The sequence below is a fragment of the Coregonus lavaretus genome, assembly GCF_964263955.1.
Source record: "Coregonus lavaretus genome assembly, chromosome: 6".
In the NCBI taxonomy this organism is placed as follows: Eukaryota; Metazoa; Chordata; class Actinopteri; order Salmoniformes; family Salmonidae; genus Coregonus; species Coregonus lavaretus.
In genome coordinates, this window is record NC_139993.1 from 40,617,160 (window position 1) to 40,634,882 (window position 17,723).

A 17,723-nucleotide genomic window follows, 5' to 3' on the forward strand; every position below is an offset into this window, starting at 1 on the left:
GTCTCCTTTGTCGTGTTTGACTCTCCAAAGCTGGCATAAATCTGAAGAAATTCACTAATAATCAGGGGCAACCTACATGTACATCATATGAAATAACACAATGTCATATAGTGCAATTTTACTTGTTACTGAAGTGACTGAATAAGTACCACATGTCAACATCATGTTTAAAGTCGCACCACATGATATCTTTGTCGTTAAACCAAAGAAAATCATGCTTAGAGACAACCTGCATGCTTGGCTGTCACAACAGCCCTCATTTACAGCCACGCCGGGACTGAAAGCTGTAATTTACAGTCAAATGAATTATCTTGACTTTATCTTATTTTTATCAAAGTGCAGAGCAGGACAGACATGCTAATAAATGGTAAATTGTCTCCCAGAATTGGTTTTGCTTGAAAATATTAACAAAGATCGATGAATAGATAAGACCATTATATGGCCAAACTACAAAAATCTACTGTACATTCAACTGCTCTTTATACATAATACCTTACACATTCCAATGTTGTTTTTTGTTTGTGATTACATTTACATTTTAGTCATTTAGCAGACTTCTTGGATTGCTTTCATTACACGTTTGAGATTTTATATGATGTCTTGACAGTGGTTGTGTGACACCGACTTATTTGTTGGAATCAGTTAGAATCTAAAGAGCCAGGAAAGGGAATGGCTGTCCTTTCAAAATGTCAAAAGCATGTGTTGAAAAATCCACAAGTGTGTCTCCCTCTTTTTTCACTCCGGCCCTGAGATAAAGGGCACAATTGGGTGCAGCAATATGTTCAATGGCTTGAGAGAGGAAGCCATGGAAGAGTGCCCATACTGCACCGGGATTGTGTCTGTGTGTCTGTCTGTGGCTGTGTTCTGTGTTGAACTGAACAGATAGGATCAGCAAACTCCCAAGAGGCAACAGGCTGATCCAGGAAGGATTCATTTCACTATAACCCGAGCTTGATCACCTTTATGGCTGTTCGATATGAAAGGAAAAGAGGGAAATAGCAAGCTAATGTTCTGTGTTGCGTACAAAACCAGTAAACTGTTGTATCAACAACAAAGCTTTATCTACTTTGAGAGGCATACGCCTCTTATTGAGTATTCATACGGACACCATTTTCCTTGAAACAACACAGATTTGATAGGACTGTTCATGGTATACATTCACTTAATATTTAACTAGAGCTGTATAGAGATGGATATAAAGCCTATGTCATATTGATAAGCGGAGTAAACCACTTTAGACAAAATTATACCTGGAACAGTTGAAAATAACCACCAAAATAGAAAGTGTTTTACGTGACAAACCAACTCTGGCATTCACGAAATTCACATATTATTTCATCTGTTATCCTTACAAGGCTACGGAGCAAATTTCCAATCTGACTCTAATCTGGTATGGTTTGTCCCAGTTCTGTGCCATTATCTAGCATGGTGAATTCAAAAGATATTACAATATTTATGGCAATTACAGACTGTACATGTATCTAGGCAAGGCTAAAGAACAGTACCATTAGAGGGTCATGGGGGGAAATAGCCAAGCTATTTAAAGTAGTCTCTTAAAGTTCAACATTCCTTTGAAATCCCTGGGTGCCTAATGTTGTGAATATAATCAATATAATAACAAACAAATACTCACATCAATGTTGAGAAAGTGGTTATTTAGCATGTGTTTTATGTGTAGTACTGCGTGTGTGTTAGTGTCAACAAGTCCCCCATTGTAATGACAACACAGAAATTAGACCATCAATAGTAATGATTATTATCAGATGAGAAAATCTATCACAGAATTCCTGAGAGCAGTGCTTTACGTATAGCGTTTTCAGGGGTGAAATATGAAAAACACATAAGATCACTCTCTATAGATGTTTAGTACTGTAAGCTGTGGAAAATGCTTGTCTGTGGCTTGTGTAAAAATGTTATCACCTTACAGAGGAGTATGCAGCAGAGTGAAATTTGCCTCACGAGAAGAGAGATTTGGAGGCGAATCCGAAAAGGTTTAATTAATTTTAAATGATGCTTTTCAGAGTGTTAGAGGCTCAAAGCAGTGGAGTGGAAAGCAGTTGGAGTGGCTAGTGCTTAGCAACCGGACTAATCTAGGCCCTCCTCAGCAAGCTCATTTGGGAGTCTTACATCAGCATGTAGGCATCCCGGGGTGGAGCTTTACTGGGTCGCTAGTGGGGCTAGTGGGGGGTACTCAAAGTTTGTAAATCCACAAGCTTCTTGCATACAGAAAACCAACATTGCTATATTATTCAATGTGGACAATACACGTCACGTATACAACTTTGAGCAGGGCTTTAAGGCACCTAACTATCCTACCCCATCTTACTGCTACGAGGAATCCTACTTTTCATTTAAACTCCATTATGTTCTTTATGTATTCATACAAGCACTGGGGGGAGGGGCGGGAGAGGCAGACATTTATTTCTTCCTCAACTACATTACATGTTCTTTAGTGAATAATAGCTTGCAATCTATGCTAAATCTAGAATTAGAGAAATCTAGAATTTACTTTCCATGCAATGACACCGTGCACATCTATACTATTTTGCATCTAAACTGGTTTCCCATTTGGGTAGCAGAATAGTTTGAAAGCAGCATCATGACTGCGAATAGGAATTGGACAAACTCTTGGTTCTAATACTTTACATAAGAATAGGTTGTATAAAGCCGGTTATAGTTATGGGGACACCTTTATCTACCTATCTACCTATAAACAGTATAGATACATTACTAAACAAAGCAACAAGCACCTGCACAAAGGCTGTTGCCTATTCCCTACGTAGAGCAGCTCTCTCTCTAGCGGTAATTTACAGTGATGTGTCCATTCTGTAAGCTATCTCCACACAAAGGCAATAAAATGCTGAGCACGAAAGATACATCTCCACAGGAAGGAGGCCTCCATTTGGCAGTGAGAGGAGGGGAAACAGTCCCCTCCTTGTTGTGGCCGAGTTGCTGCAGCTTATCGCTGACGTGGCCTACATGACGCGAGGACCACGATAAGGGAGGCACAAATGCATCCTTTATTTCTGACTGCAACATGAAACTCACTCACTCGCAGATGAGTGGCAGGAACATCCTCAACAATTTATGCCCCATTCACAGGAGTGGGACAAAGTGGCCGGGGACGGACGTTTTCACATTTTAGGGCTAAAATGGGGTTGTTTATGGGAAACTTGTGAAACTGTTTAAACAGTTTAATATTTTAATGCAATTCAGTTTACCGTACAAGTTTTGTTTGTGTTTTCAGTTTGTTTTTCAAGTTTTAATGTCACGTGCAGTACAGTGAAATGCCTTTATTGCGAGCTCTAAACCAAACAATGCAGTAATCAATATCAATATAGCACTAAAAATAACAAGGTAGAACAAAGCAAAATAAGTTTGATTGATTCACCACATTTAAAATAGCAAAATAAATATTTGAGTGTGTAGCTACTTCTCATTATATGGAATGGCAAATTACAATTGTTCAAAAACAGACTCTTGTATGCATAGCTTAGCTACCTGTTGATATCAGCTGCTGACGCACTTAAGCATCATCCTGAATATGGTCAGGGACTTGTCTAGATGTCCACACTATGCAGAAGTGCGGAGGACACATTTTCTTTCCAAGGGGAGAATTTGTGTTTGTAAGGAGGGTTCCTGGGGCCTTTGTTTCCAGGCCTTGATGTGTGACCAGTTGCTCTCAGGCCTCCCCTTCACCCCTGGCCTATTCTGCCAGTGTTCTGCCCACCCATACTGTCACAGCAGGGGAAGGGTTTCAGGGAGAGACTGAATCAAAAGCTCAAGGAGAAAAATTGCTTTTCAGGCTCTGCTGTGTGGGAATCGGATGAGGGGCCTCGCTCAAATCCGGTCTCCAGGCAACCAGAGTGATATGCCGAGGGAATATCATTAAAGTTGGAAAACTAAGCAGTCTTTCTGAATTTGTAAACCTAATCAGCGCTGTTAAAAAAAGGGAAGGGGGGACAAAAGGATGACACACGAGGCAACCATCAATGTTTGTCCCAATGTTCTTTTTTTATGTGTTTACTTGTTTGTTTATTCATTCATTCATTGATACTAAGAATACCCTACATCAGGGATCATCAACTAGATTCAGCCGCGGGACGATTTTTTCTTGAGCGGATGGTCGTAGGGCCGGAACATAATTACAAATAATTTGTAGAAGCCCAAAATGATATAATGTTTGAATAAAACATAATCATTTCAAACCTTGCTTACATTTGTATACGATCACGTCGTTTCTCTCTATTACGTGTGGGAATACTTGGGAACAGATTTCTTAAATTAAAATCTCTTGGAGCTGATTTCCTGTTTTTTTCTACAGTCTTTTATGTCCAACAATGAAAACTCCACACAAAAATAAAAAATGTTATTTTTTTTTTAAATAGAAAACTTGGGGGGCCATAGTTTGGCCCGCGGGCGGCCAGTTGGGGAACCCTGCCCTACATACTAGGTGATTTTGAATGAAAGACAATGACATGATAGAGAGTAAAGCTAAACCAGTGAAAAGTGCAGCTCCAAACAGACAGACCCAGGTTTGGTGTGAAATAGGGGAACTGCCACCTCTGCAGCTGGCCCTTCATCACAAGATTAATAAATTGCCGTTTCCAGGCCGACCAGAACCTAGTGGGAACCATCCAGCGCTTCTGTGAACGGCCTCACCACAAGCTGGCCTGGTTTACAGCTCTGTTTTGTTCTGCACTCTTAAAGTGGAGAAAACATCTGTGACTAGAATGATGTCACCAAGAAGGGTGTCCAACAAGTTGAAGCAATCAAAAAAAGAAGAAGCCAAAACAACAACAGCCAGGTTGTACTACTAGCCAATGGAGCATGTCCAGCACTTTTGATCTCTTTCCATTTCCTTTTAGTGGTCTACTTTTGTTCTCATTTGGATGGGAGAAATAATGGGTTTAATTTCCAGTAACAAGATTTCAGCTTTACTGAAGAATCTCTCATCACATACAGTACTTTTGTATTGTCTCTGGGAATTGGACACAAGGTGGTTTTCATGTAAATCAGAAACTAGTTAATCTATGATCATAAGTACTGTACTAGTACTGTACTAGTTCTGTACTAGTTCTGTAATGGTTCAGCCCTCCTCCACTACTGCATGACAAAGGCAAAAATGACTTCACACATCTTTAGATCCGCCTGTCAAAGTTCTCTAAAATCATTAGTAAACAACCACTAGAACAGGTGCACTGGGCCGTGTGATGCTGTGATACATACCTTATATATAATTTACATTAATTAGATGTCGGAGTTTTAAAAGGACTTAGAAAAACAGTAAAGTATGTTTGATAACCTGCTCTTTCCATAAGGTTGCTAATAGCATAACATCTTCAAACTCCCTACTTAGGGTAATAAAAGAGTATGTCCCCTCTTTGTTCATAATTCTACAAATGAATTACCCATAAGAGCCTCAGATTAATTACTGAGTTGTACTACTTCATGTTTCAGAGGGTATGCAGTGGCACTGCCCCCTAGTGGATCACTGGAAGACACTTCACAGTCAGACTAAATGGACTTTACACTATTATAATAAAGCATGGTACTGGAGTGATTGGAAATTTAGCTGACAGAAAGTTTCCTTTTGGCTTGTGCAACTAGAAGCTCATTTTACTATTTTGAAATTAAATTGGAAAAACAGGAAACTAAACTGTCATCAAGAAAAATATAGTTTATTAATTCTGATTCTTGGCCATCACGCGACAACGCCACACAAGTCCCTGCTGTTGACTACAGTGAAGCTGCTTTGTTCGCCCAGGCTCATAAGTTTTAATGAATCCAAAATAGCTTTTAAAATTTAAACTGGGCCCTTTTATTCAGGTTTCAATGCACTGTAAGGAATACAGTGGGAGTAATGAAGCAGAGCATAGAGGAGATAAGAGCTTATAATATAGGTAATCACAACCCAAAGCAGCAACCTTAACACATAAAAAACCTCTGTGACTTTCACCAGGTATTGTATTCATTCAGTATACTGTATGGGTGGAAATCTGTGGTGTGTGACCATGTATATTATTCATCCTAATGAAAAAGACTGTAATTACTTCAGATTGCTGTTGGTTTACATTTACTTTCATTGAGCCTGCTCTCTTCAACATGAGTCTTTAGAGAAACTGAAATCCCCCCCCACCCCCCCCCACCCCCCCCACACACACACACACACACACACCTTTGTCAGCATGGGGTGACATTTCCCTTCGTCCACTGATTGTTGTGTTTGTGTTTCCTGTGCGGACCTTGCCCCCCACAAAGAGCTCTATGTTTCACTGTTACCTGCCTGACAACCAGACGTAAACTAAACTAGTGCTCCTCCTGCTTCCTGACATCACAGTGCTGGGTGAGAGGTTGAAGGCTGGATAGAGCAGCCGGGCCTGGCCAGTATCTGGTAATCGCCCATTGCCCCCCTGTGAGACAAAGCCAACTCCCAGAAGAAAATTAGCGCATTTAGCTGTCAGCACCAGGCTCGCTTTTCAATCCAGACCAGCATTCACAGAGACCCGCTTTTTTTGGCTGGAAACGCGATCTCCATATAGCTCAAAGATCAAGAAAAAAGGTGTAAACTGCACATAAATGTGATCAAGTGTCCCTGTATCAGATCCCTTAGATCTGACTGAACTCCCACCCACCCAGATTAACTCAGCCCTCTTTGTGGCTCCCTAGCCGTCTCTCAAAAAGAGAAGCAGACAAGTGTAACACAGTTTTACTATTATTCAGAGTGCAACTTTTCAACACTGGACAATAAAACACTTGTAATGGCAATGTTTATTGTTATTGTAAACATGTATAGATGCCACTCACAAAATAGCAAACACCCAAAACATTTAACACAGTAGACTTTTTACTGCAGAAGTACAGTCTAACTACTTTGCCCTTACTTTAAAGGGATCCACTCTGGCTGACTGGCTCTACCCTACTTTACACAGTTTTCTCCATGAAGGCCTACACTATAACATGATTCACCCATCCTCCCACCTTGGTGACAGTCCCTTTGCCAGAGGCTGGGAAATGAGGAGTTGGGAAAGCGGGGGTGGCACGGGTCCTGGCTGTGCCTCTGTGTGTGTGACTTGACTGAGTGACCCCCCCCCGGCCCTGCTCTGCTCCGCCTGCCACAGGCATGACCCACATCACACTGGAGTCCCAGTGCACCCTGAGCACTTCTCGTCTATCCGTCACCAAGGAGGCAGGCAGGGACGCGGGAACAACAAGTCATTTGTACCTGTAGAGGAGGACACTCCTGGGAAACAAACAGATGAGCCTCTCCCCCTGAATACAAGCCTTTCTCTCAGGGTAAACAGAACTGCATGAGAAACATACAAACTATCGGGAGGATCGCACTTAACTCTTTCAGCGCCTGCTGGAGGGCCTGGAGGGGACAGAGAGAGAGAGAGGCAGAGGAGCGATTAGCCACACCTGCTGGAGACTGGGGTGGGAGACAGACCGTTCAGGAGGAGAACATCCTGATGTAGTAAGGGCTGCTCTACCAGGGCATAACATCACCACATATACAGGCCCACAGTTATGCACTTCATGCAACTTCCACTTCATACTAAAAAATGTGTCAAGCTGTGCAAAAGTATTTGAAACTGCCATAAGCAGCTTTGCTTTTGACTGTCATTGTATTCTCTATCATGCCAAATGATTGAATCACAATCTGATAATAGTTTAATTGTATAAAAACTTAAATAATTGAATATTTTTGTTGATAAATGCTGCATGTGTTTGATTGCGAAAACATAGAAGGTTTTATTTTGATTGAAATCTGTACCTTGAGGTACTTGTGAATAACCTTCTATTGAACACAGAACTCTTGCCAGTTCAAATGGCTGTGCAGAAGACAACCCATTGTACACCCAAGGACATTTCTGTCTCTCCATCCATATCATTTACACTTCAGCACATAATAGGAGACGTCCTATCGACTCGCTACAGAAACACCATGCATCTGCTCCCAAATACCCCAGACAATAAACAACTGAGACGAGATGTTCAAATCTAATTCTCGGACACAGTCTGACAAAAATAAATTACGTACAATTCTTTCCCAGTTTCCTTAAGATCCACCATTATCTTGCAGAAAGTTAATTAAAGTGGCAAAGTTTAAATCAATGAGGATTTTTCTCCTTGGTCCCGGACCGACAAACTGGTTGGTCAGAAATGAGTGATGGGCATGACAGGACTTCACAAGATTACCCAGGGAGACAAATCTCCCTAATGACCACCAAATGCTTCCTCCTGGATTACACTGGGAATCCTGCACTCACTCTTTCTCTCCCCAAAACAATCTGGAGACACTAGTCTAAAGTCCCCCTTTGCCTCATAATGTGACCACATCGTGTAATTCCACAGATCATTACCAACTTTCCAAAACTTAATTTTGCAATTACACATGCAATTAATTAATAAATGTGCTGTCATTACATTCCCCCATGTGATCCCCGCCAAATGAATACCTCTTGAAATAAAGTGGTCAAAATGAACTGGGAGGGTTAAAAGAGAGAGAGAGCGAGGGGGAGGAGGAGAGAGAATGAGATTGTTATTAAGGGATTGTGAAGTTAATCTGGTAAGCAGCTAGGGGGATATGGGGATAGTTCTTCAAGGCAGCCCTCTCTCTCTGTCAGTGTAGAGGTCTAGACGGATCCTGGGCCGTTAGTTATTGAGAGCGATGGATGGAGAGTAGAGCTCCCGTCCCGGAGGACGGATTAATGACATCTATGAGCTCAGAGAACGCCACCGCCACGCCGCACCAACGCTAACCACGCCAGATCTGAGGAGCAGCGGAAAAGATGGGTAGTGTACCTCTTCACTTAATCCACTGAGATCCCCACATCGACCAAGCCTCTGTACTGCCAGTCTGTCTGAACTGTATCGACTACCCACACCGTACCATCCTACTTACTGTATCAAAGAAGATCACATCAAATTATTTCAGCCAATTTAATAATGTCCATCATTAAGATGAGTGAATTAGATTCAATCTCTCCATTGGATACTTTTCTCTATTTGCTTTTCTGACTTTTCAGCCCAAAAGTCTACTAATAGTCGTATGACGCTGCACCGCTTGGAAAGAGATTTCTTCCTAGAATATTTTGGATCAGGCATTGCTTTAGGATTAATCTGAATACAGTATTTCTTTAATCCTCATATGCAACATTTGTCCACACACAGCTGAAACTATCTAGCAAAGAAACGGTTGACACTGTAAACAGCTTGAGGTATTTGATAACCATTGACACAGTGCACTGGCTTTGCTTGTCGCTGATATTAAGTATAGACAGAAAGAGAAAAACACCATGCTTTGTTTCCAACAGGTTCATGGACCGTTAAAGACACTTTTGACAACAAACCTGAGCCCGTCCTCCTCTTCAGTTACTAGATGATGTGTTTGAGGTGAATGAATTAATAATAAGGGTTAAGCACTTAAGGTACCATTTTAAAGCCTTTTGTATTGGTAAAGGTGCAGCCTGGATCACATAGGGTAAATTGAGTCAGGCCCTAAAAGCACTCCACAGCACCTGGGAGCAACTAGAGGATTGTTCAATGACAACTGATGGGGCACTATCTGCTGCTGAATGTAGATCTCAGTCCATTAAGAGAGAGCAATGAAACTAGCTACATCTGCTATAAGGACATCACTGTGCATACAGGGATGTGGAAGGAAAATGTTGCCAAACAATACAAGCTCTTAAAGAGCAAATCCTTTTTATACCAGTTTGTTTAAGTATAAAAATATCATACCTTGTGGATTTTAGCTTTGACCATGAAGATTAAATCATTTTCTATTGAATTGTGCCTCGTTTGCTTATGTACAATTGACAATGCACTTCTAATTGACTAAAATGCCACTTTCGCAAAGATATTATCATCGCATACGTTCTGTCAAAACAAAATCTATAGCTAAAAATAATTATGTGAATTAAAATGCTTAAATGACAGTCAATCATCCTTGTAATACGCGGTGCAGGTAATTAGTGACTGCGAAACCAAATTACTCTGATGAAACCTGAGTCTTCTTTCTCAAGTTTCCTCTCGACATGGTTCATCAGATCGATCAAATGACAGCTATCAAACTCGTTAGGCTGTTCACTCACAATGCAAGGCCTATAGAAGATGGTGAATGCGTCTGGGAATTCAAAAAAAAAATCTGGTAATCAACTCTCAGTGATTTTGATAGATGAACTTGTGGAAACCATTTTTGTGTCTCTGTGTCCAGTATGAAGGAAGTTAGAGGTAGTTTTGTGAGCCAATGCTAACTAGCGTTAGCGCAATGACTGGAAGGCTATGGGTATCTATTAGCATGCTAGAGAGACGGAGAGAGAAAGATAACCTGCACAACACTCAAACTGCTTCAGTTACAAACTGCTTCCCCATCTCCATGGAAACCCAAGTTGTGATTCTAAAATACAGATAGTTGATCATCAGATCCGTCTGGCCTATGATAAGTTGACTAGACAGGGCTGTGTTAGTAACACTGCTAGAGACACATGAAGGGGAGAGAGAAGGAGAGGGGTGAGGAGCGAGAGAAGAAAGGAGGGGAGGGAGTGAGGCGAGGAGGGAGAGAGGAGAGAGGGGGAGGGAGAGGGAGAGAGGAGCTAGGCGAGGAAGGAGAGAGGTGAGGAGGGAGAGAGGGGGAGGGAGAGGGAGAGAGGAGCTAGCCGAGGAAGGAGAGAGGTGAGGAGGGAGAGAGGGGGAGGGAGAGGGGAGAGGAGGGAAAGAGGAGAGGAGGGAGAGAGGAGATGAGGGGAGGGAGAGGGGAGAGGAGGGGAGGGGAGGGAAAGAGGAGAGGAGGGGAGGGAAAGAGGAGAGGAGGGGAGAGGAGGTGAGGGAAAGAGGAGATGAGGAGAGGAGGGGAGGGAAAGAGGAGATGAGGGGAGGGAAAGAGGAGATGAGGGGAGAGGAGGGGAGGAAAAGAGGAGAGGAGGGAGAGAGGAGATGAGGGGAGGGAGAGGGACACTGGGAGGGCTAAAGTGGGTCAGTGACTGAAGCCTTCTGGAATGTGATGTGGCGGTAGGTGCAGTTGCCTGTTAATTTCACTGAGTGCCACCCTGCCTGTGGAGCGGTGCCGCTGCGGTCGCCAGCCCCTCCAGTCTCTCTGGCTCCACCATTCTGTACGCTTCGCTCTCCTTGACTGCTCTGGGTTGGCGTCACCCGTGAGTTGGTGGTTCCTTAAGTTTGCCATGTGAAGTGACCCGCTCCCGATCTCCAGCCATGATACAAACTACCGGATTGTAAGTAATCTCTAATTACCCACAATACCCCTCTTCACTCAGTCCACCGCTTCTGATGTCTGCCTAATCAATTTGGACACCACCAAGATATTCCCTGGGACACGCAGGGTAGAGCAAATTAGGAAGCAAGGCTGGTGCCCCATTTAAAACTCCAAGGGGGGGGGGGGGGGGGAATACTGTTACATGGTGATGCCACTGGACAAGTCCCATCTCCCCAAAATAGTTACTACGACCACACTAGTTGAACAACTCATGGAATGTCTGAGAACTCATAAATATGAGTGACACATATGTTCTAAATTGATTGACGTCATAACTTTCCAGCTGCCACAGTAACGGGTTTGAAGTCGAGGGACATTGCTCTTATAAGAGAGGGTTGTTGACAGCAGCAGTCTCTTCCTGGGAAATACACAGCTATTTTCTTGTATGACTCAGCAGCATCATAAACTGCATATCGGACCTGGTCAAAGAGAACTGGGTCACTAAACACAGGAGAGGACGTAGACACAAAGAACACGACTTTCTAAATGAAACTACTGACAGGAAGGAAGGCATGGATGAGAAGGACATGACAACGAACAAACACAAAGAGTAGTCTGCTAAAGCACAAATAGATCTGAACCACTAGGCTAGTAAAATGGGTTTCTACATTGCTTACATTAAGCTATGGAATAGGGATTCTCACTTCAGATAAAGTTCTGTCAAAAGTTTTTTGAAAATACCTCAACAATAGACAAGTTTTGATATTAGATAAAAGCTATATGGTTGGGTAGCATCAACAACATGCTTTACTGTAGCAGAGCAGTAACAGTTCGAGTAGATGAATCTGGCATGGATAACATTGTCGACAGCAGATTATATTTCACCTTTTCTGTGAGTGACCTTTCATCAGGGACACAGCGGAAACACCATTGTTCTGGAGAAAACACAATACACAGTTTGGGTTTTGCATGGTTAGGGGCAATGGCAAGAGAAATGGATTCCACACGAGAGCCTTAAGGCACATCATTCAAGAGACATGATCTACAACTAGGCCCATGTCTTGAAATATGAATCCAACCAAAGTGTATGAAGCTCATATGTTTAAATATCACAGTGGCAATCAGTTAATTATACAGTAGCAATTGGTGTGAAGTACAACTATAGCCACTTGCTTAGGTAGGAAACTACAGGAAATCCAACAACAGTCTTGTTGAGGTGCTCTAGGAGAATTGTATTGGGTTTATTCAAAGGAAAAAAGGATATCCCAAATACATTCCTGCCCATTTCATTTAGCATGTCATGCTCTTTGAATAATAGCTGTTAGAACTATTGAGTCAATAGCTTGTCACATGTCATTAAAATGCTAATGTAGTGTTTAACTTTGGTTCCAGTTGTGCCAGTTGTCCTGTTTGTTTGGCCACGTGTAGCTCAGTTGGTAGAGCATGGCGTTTGCAACGCAAGGGTTGTGGGTTCGATTCCCACAGGGGGGCAAGTATGAAAATGTATGCACTCACTAACTGTAAGTCGCTCTGGATAAGAGCATCTGCTAAATGACTAAAATGTAAATGTTTACTGTAAACTGTTGGAAAGGAGTGGCTGTCTGGATATTTTGCTGACAATTGTGTCTTCCCCATATAGCAAAATTAGACATTATGCTACATACTTGATTAAAAAAATAAGAGGTTGTTACCAGGACAACATAGTCTCCTTTTACCCCACAGCCCATTTCCAAACTGTTACCAAATTACTAAGTGCTGGGGAACAGCTTCAAAGAGCGGAGACTGACGCTACTAATGTAATGAAACTGTACACTCATCTATTTAAAACGTGGTGTGTCAGCTTGGAAGTAAGACAACCAATTTTTTTTTTTACCCCTTTTGGCAAAATATCAACATCTTGGAGCTTCAAAGTATATTCCCAACATGTGCCCCAGGCAAAATTCCATTAATAAAGACAAGTATAGTTTCAAGTCAGAGAAAATAATGTCAGGCTTTGCTTTAATTTACAGAAGGTGTATTTGAAAGTGATTTCTAAGATGTGCTGGTTGGAGGTTTTTTAGTGAGAGTGTTAATACATAGCTATTAGCCCAGCTATAATGTAGTAGTAGGAGTAGAAACATATTTCCAGACAACCTATTGCTATGCTTAAAAGGGGCAATCTTCAGTTGAAAAAATAACAAAGCCGTCACCCCAACACTGTGTTGGTAAAAAGCTGAGGGATGGGGCTGGAAAAATATAACCACTCTCAAATTCCTAGACAGAGCTATGGATGCAAGGACCAATCCATGATATAAAAACTATAGTTTTAACCATGTTTTGAGCCCATACAGTGTTAGTTTACATTCATGTTGTTTACAAACATTGGAGTAAAGCAAGCTTATATTTTGGGTTCTGATGAGGTATGACAGTCAAACTAAGCTATTCTTCAATAATCAAATGGGTATCATTAATGTATAAGTCCAAAAATGTATGTAGCAACTGCAGATTGCCCTTTTAATAATGCCTCTAGAAAGCCTGCCAATCACATGCCATGCAAATCACATCTGTCATTGACATTTCCTTGAAGAATATTACATTCATTTCCAAGAACCTCCTATCTAGTATGGCATCATAACAATAGTGGAGCTGGCTACAGCACAGCATGGGACCAGGCTACACAAAGACTGCTTCAAGACTGCCATTACTGTATTGTCACATAAAACAACTGGATTATGATGGACAGTCCAAGTTCACTACCATCGACAGAGTAGGACGGTTGTTTGGGTTGTTAGCCAGCTCTCCTCCTGCCTCAGGGACAGTTGCAGTCCAGGTACAAAGAACTACTGATTGAGAAGAGACAATGGCATGCTTTTTCCCCACTGGTTATAAAGGATCCACCCAACACCATTCCCAGACCAGAGATTTTCAAACCTCTCCTCGGGATCCCCCAGCCGTTCCATATATTTTAACTAATTATCAAACACTTGACAACTTGAATCAGGTGAGTTAGTTCAGGGCTACACCAAATTTGCGAAACGTCTGGGGGTCCCCGAAAAGAGGTTTGAAAACCACTAACAATGAGAGACCAATTCAATAACAAACATGGCAGGATTACAACAGCAACTAAGGGACTTGTCATGGGAAGTGTGCCAACGTTCATTTAATTTACTGTAGGTTCAGGTAACCTAGACAACATGAGTTGCCATTAAGCTTGGCTTTAAACTTGACAATATTATAAAAAGTAGTGTTTCCCAAGGTTTAACTTTCAAAATGATATCATCAGCCCCATTCTACTCCAGAAAATAAAGATCTAACTTTTGTTCCACAATACTACTGCATCTGTGAGTTGCTTTTCCTTCTAATTAGTGTGATAGTTTCCTTTGAGACAGTGTATGCCATACCATGGTTTTGTAGCCTATGTCCTCTAAATGGGTTTTTATAAATAATTTCCATTCACATTCACACTAAAGTAATGACACACTCCTTGCCTTGACAAAGGTCAATGTGACTATGTTCAAGTGTTGCCTTTGTTAATAAATGCTTATTTTGCAAGTATAGCTGTATTCCTGGAGGTAACAATAGATTTCCGAATAATAAGTTATGATAATAGGTTATGATTAATCAAGTTTGTCTAGAATAAAAAAGTCAGCGGTGAATTATTGATCAGTGATACAGTTGTTGAGGCACATGCTCTGTAGTTTTCAGGTGGATGTGATCCATCTCTCCATCTCCCATATGGGATAAGAAGGAAAGGGAGGGGAAGAGCTGGCCTGCCTTGTGGTTCTTCTAGAGAAACAACACAAACACACAGCCAACCTCCTGCGGCGTATCCTGGAGGCCAGGGAACAGTTGGCCAGCAGGGGATCCTGGGCTGGGGGTGAGGCTGGGGCTGGGGCTGGGGGTGAGGCTGGGGATGGGGCTGGGGTGAGGCTGGGGATGGGGCTGGGGGTGAGGCTGGGGCTGGGGCTGGGGGTGAGGCTGGGAGAGGTGTGTGGCTGAAGGGCATAGGCAGTGCCTGGCACCACTCTGTCTGTCTGTCTGTCTGTCTGTCTGTTAGCCCTCTGCTCCTCCCCCCAACCTCCCTGTAGCTAGGACCAGGTTTTGGTTCTCACAACTTTAAAGGGTGGGGATGATCTCCACCCAGTAATGCAACCCTTGGTTTGAGCCCTACCACCCTCGGTATTGTTTGGCCAATCCCCCAGGTAACTGACACACTTTCCAGGGAGCATCCGGATGCTCCTCCTGCACACCTTACCGTCTCCTTTCTGTCAGCAGGCTAATTTAATACCTCCCAGAAGACGGATATAACTTTTCCTGTCCGTCCAGTCAGTGTCTTTGGGTTTGATTTCGGGTTGAATTAAATACTGTAAAATGAGTAACAAGTGCTCTAGGGGGACTGCTAGGCCAGCAGAGAGAATGGGCGTTGTGGTAGTAAGATATCCTCCCAGTGTTGGAGTGGAGGGGTTATGAGACGCTACAGGTTCTCTGCCTGAGTAGGTACAATAGATACATGGAATAATGTTCCCCAGAATCACATCACATCACACATCTTTGTCTGCTGCTAGTTAACCCCTACATGACAAACCAACTCACTTTAGGGAATAGTAGGAAAGCACTTTGTTTTTACATCATATAAACAATGTCAATAATAATATTAATTTCCGATTTCAATAAACCACTTATTTTTATGATATGAAAAACATATTTAGCGTACTTGTACTATACATTGAGCTACAAAACCAATGACAATCAAGCAGCTCAAATAGGCAGACTACCATGCCATATGTACTGAAACAATAATATTAACTCAATGGTTCCTATACGAGTTTGTTGCTAAGGGTTACCAGAACAATTGCTTTTAATCCTTAAACCATGACCATAGTTTCGCCATATTTGGAATAGCTTTTTAGTTCAATTGGAACTAGCTTTTAATATGCTCCAGTATTACAACTCATTTTAAGTTTAATCAGTTGAACCAAAATGTTACACACTCACGCAATGACTAAATATTTTCTTTTTTGGGCATATTCCATTTTGATGAGAGGAGGAAATATATTTGGTCAATGTAATCCTACATGTCAAATTACAAAGATCAAAGCTTTGGCAAGCAGAAAAGCCATTAAAGACACAAACATTTGCTGTCTAACGGGTTCATCTTTACCAAGGCCTACTTGAGGCTCAATTTCCCATTTCCCTGAATTGCACTCTGTCTGTGCAAATCCTAACAACCCTTTTAAGGTGTTTACTTGGGTTCTGAGGTATTAGACGTGGGACCAAGTTGGTCTCAATTGGCTACTGGGAACAAACTGGAGCACAGCAGCATAAGTATCATCAAAGCATTATGATTTAAATTCCTATAATTATTCACAACATGAAGACATCATTGTACTCATCCCTACCATGCTGTTTTTCACAACACCATAAAGGAAAATTGGGCCTGATGATCAGTCTTTGTGCGCCTACATTTTCTAGCCCTCTGCTCAAATCGGCAAAGATCATTATTTCCATTAGAGAGGGTCATTATAAAATTATTTTCATAATGCCTTTATTTGGATCCTGTGAATCAACACTGAGGCTTACTTTCATTTGAGCAGAATGAAATTAGGCCATTTTAACAGCCGCCACAATGTCCATGCTCAATCTAAGCAGTGTAAATGTTCCCACCTCTTTGAATAGCCACAAAGGCATTGAATAGAACCAACAGGGAGAATACAGAGCTCCTAGAAGACTCAATCTCCTTCACAGATCTGTCTGTGCTCCTTGCCTTGGACAAGATAAGAGTAGTGATGCTGTCCAGAGGTGCACACACCTTGTTAAGCCTCCAGTTGCAGTGGACCTTATTGTTTTATGTAGTCCTTTACACTCGTACCCATATACGGGTTGAAAATTGCAGATCTGTTTCTCTGAATTGCCTTGTGAAAGCCTATCACTGTACGATCATATTTTAGAACCTAAGTCATGTTGGTAATAGAACAAGCTATCAAATTATGCCCACCTGACCCAGTTCCTAAGTTCGTTTTTTGGTCAGTTTGGTCCGTTTTTGGATTGAATAAACAACAACAGTAATTGTGTGATGGTGGGGATGCAGGGTTGTGTTCCAAATAAAACAACTACAAGTGTGCTTGCTCTAGTTCCTCAACAACACAGCTAGGAGAACTACAAATTTAAAAAAAACTTATAGTTGAAGACTTTTGTTTGAGTCATAAAGGTGAATTAAAATTACTTAGGAACTGTGCATACTTTGGAGGCCAGTTAGTCCTCACTCAAACCATTGTAATGTTTTTGTATTATGTTGCACCTACCCCACATTTTCCAGGAATATTCTTATGTTATTATTTTCAGAATTCGTTATCAACAAATGCAGCGAAAAGTACAGTAAATGTAAAATGCACATAAAATCAACAGTGTTATGTTTGGATTCAGTCTTGTGTCAGGTGAGCTGTTGTGTCCTCACATTTGGTCTAATAATTTCCCCATAATCTCCAAACTGTTCCCTTTCAATTGCTACCATGCTTAAGCATATGCTTTT